The sequence below is a fragment of the Taudactylus pleione genome, unplaced genomic scaffold (assembly GCF_031769625.1).
Source record: "Taudactylus pleione unplaced genomic scaffold, aTauple2 ptg000077l, whole genome shotgun sequence".
NCBI classification, from domain to species: Eukaryota; Metazoa; Chordata; class Amphibia; order Anura; family Myobatrachidae; genus Taudactylus; species Taudactylus pleione.
In genome coordinates, this window is record NW_028284479.1 from 3,686,386 (window position 1) to 3,689,058 (window position 2,673).

The window sequence follows — 2,673 nt, forward strand, 5'->3', positions numbered from 1 at the left end:
AAACATAATGAATGTGTAAGTATAAACATAATATATATATATATTTATACACACACACAACCCAATCCCTAGGGAGAGAGAGTGTAAAGCGGAGTAATTGTACCAACTACCGCATCAGGAGCGTCCAGTCTCCAATCGCAGCATCTTTAGTTATGCTATGATGTGGTAAGGATAAGAAACGATATCCACATATGCATACGTGTACCTACATACAAGTTTAGTAGGTGCCGATATTTAAAATAGAACATGAGCATAATTAGCGCCATGGAAGAACAAATTCACTCCAGCATGTATATATTCTAAAGCAGGGCTGGTATAATATATATATATATATATATATATACACACCGTGGCTTACCTCCACACCGGGAGACTGCTATTGTGTGGCGTGTGGCCAACATTCTGTTATGGCATAGGGCAAGATAGGAAGATAGGTTAGCAACGTGCTGTCCCCGACTAGTGTCGATCCTGGGACTTCTGTTACTGGTGTACTCGCCTTATATATTAGCAGCGTGCTTCAGGTGAGCTATTTAGCTCCAGATGAACCAGTTTCTCGAAGGGGGAATCAAAAAGACGATCTCAGTTTAGGCAGAGTAGCTAGTACACGATGGGGTAGCCTCCTCAGGCTATGATATCAGGCCATTAGATTAAGCTAGGTGCCCTTTGTTAAAGAGCCAAGGGAAAGCCTGACAGGGTGAAATACCCTGCGCTGCAATGCCGGCACTGTGTCCCGTCAGCCCAGCGCCTCTAGCCAGGAATGTGCACCGGCTGAGTAACTGGCCCCTATAGTGCAAACAGGGGTTTAGGCTAGTTCCCATTCTGCTAACCATCAGCTATTCAGAGTAGCTAGCACTATACAGAACTGGAAGGTTTTAAAACCAGCCTATAATGTAGCATATGTGCTGGCACCTATATAAGCCTACAGCACCTGGTATTCCCAGGCAGTCTCCCATCCAAGTACTAACCAGGCCTGACCCGGCTTAGCTTCCAAGATCAGACGAGATCGAGCGTGTTCAGGGTGGAGTGGCCGTAGCCTGCATGGGAAGAGTACTGCCCCTTTTTAAGTTGAGCCAATGTGAGGCATATGCCTGGGGATGGGACACAATAGTGTGCTAACCCTGGTTACAGGTAAGTTATAACCATAAGTTTTGGCCCCCGCACCAGAACAGTGGCTAGTACAAGTACTATACATACTAATAACTCTTTATATCAGCAATTAGGTTAAACCAGGCACCCTTTGTTATAGAACCAAGGGGCAGCCCGACAGGGGGTAACACCCGGCGCTTGCAAACTCCACACAGTTAGGACCATGGTGGGAACTGAACCCATGACCTCATTGCTGTGAGGCAGTAACACTGTCTGGCAAAATGGCGGGACCGTGTCCCGTCAGCACAGCATATTTAGCCGGGAATACTCCTGTCATACAGTGACAGACATCCCCTTTTATTTGCTGAGGCGATCCCAACAAGAGAAGGTCGCGTAGGAGACCAGTGCTAAAGCACTCCCTGCTGCAGGTAGTGGACTGAGCTATACGGCTTGTGTGCAGGTAGATACTGCTGCCCATAAGACTGCCTATTGTAGTCACTGGACTGCAATTCCAAGCTGTGTGTGCACAACTGATATACTCCAGTCAACACAGCGCTACTTGCCCCCGCAGTGGAACCGCATAAAAGCGGAGTTGAAGGACCGGCCGGCGCCGATAACACGGAAGGAGCAATCAGGGCTCCTACACAAGCGAGGGGGGCTAAATCAGCATTGATGATGGACTTGCTGCTGTGGAGGAGCGGGCATGTAAAGGTTGCTCAGCACAGGCAGGAGCTGCGGGACGCAGCGTCTCCTCCTGTTAGTAGATGAGATCATCTGCTAATAGCTAAGGCAGTGCTGCATTATGCCTAGCCCGCATACTGAAATGGCGGGCACAGGTCTGTATCGCATGGAGTGCGGGCCAACTGCAGTATCTGGAAAGCCTCCTCCCTGTACAAGCGCCGCTGGAGTACAGGGCAGGAGGGTGCGCGGTGCAACATAGACCTCACCGCTGTCAGCACTCAGCATACTAACAGCCATCCAGTTGAGCGGTTAAAGCAGGCCGCCTTGGTGCCACTGGCGCTGTACATACTGCAACAGCGCCCGCACTTCTGTAAGTGACAACGCAGCATCACTTTTCCTGTCCTACAGCGCAATTGTGGGGATGGGGCAGGAGACCTGTTTCAGCTGGGGCGGGTCTCGTCTTCCAGCTTCTCTCCCGAGCGGGGGGAGAGTCAGCGCTAGCCCACCTCAGGGATGCTGCTGTAGTGCAGAGTACTGAGGGGGAGATACAATGGCGCCGCTGTGTTTATTAGCTCCGCTTTCTGAGCCTAAGCCAGAGCGGTGCTTCTTACAGAAAACCACCAGCGCAGCACCGAACAGCCGCGCTGAGCTGATACTGCAACAGCACCCGTTAGCCCAGCTCCGTTATGCAGGTATAATTTACAGCGGGGCTGTGTTATGTAGACTCCCGTTATGGGAGTAGCGGGACGTGGCAGTCTCCCTCCTGTGTACAGAAGAGTGAGGAGCAGGCGTTTTCAGTAATAGCTGCGCAGCTTGCTTTAAATAGGAGGGGGGAGAGCATAAAGCCAGAGACCCAGACACTGACTGCCGAGTGCAGCGGTGGGTCTTGTTAGCGGCTCCGACACT

At 50.9% G+C, this 2,673-nt stretch overlaps 1 pseudogene; it reads right to left on the reverse strand.

Moving 5' to 3' along the window:
• Positions 1-916: 916 nt before the first annotated feature.
• LOC148532433 (5S ribosomal RNA) lies at positions 917-1,035 on the reverse strand (annotated as a pseudogene).
• Between the last annotated feature and the right edge of the window lie 1,638 nt (positions 1,036-2,673).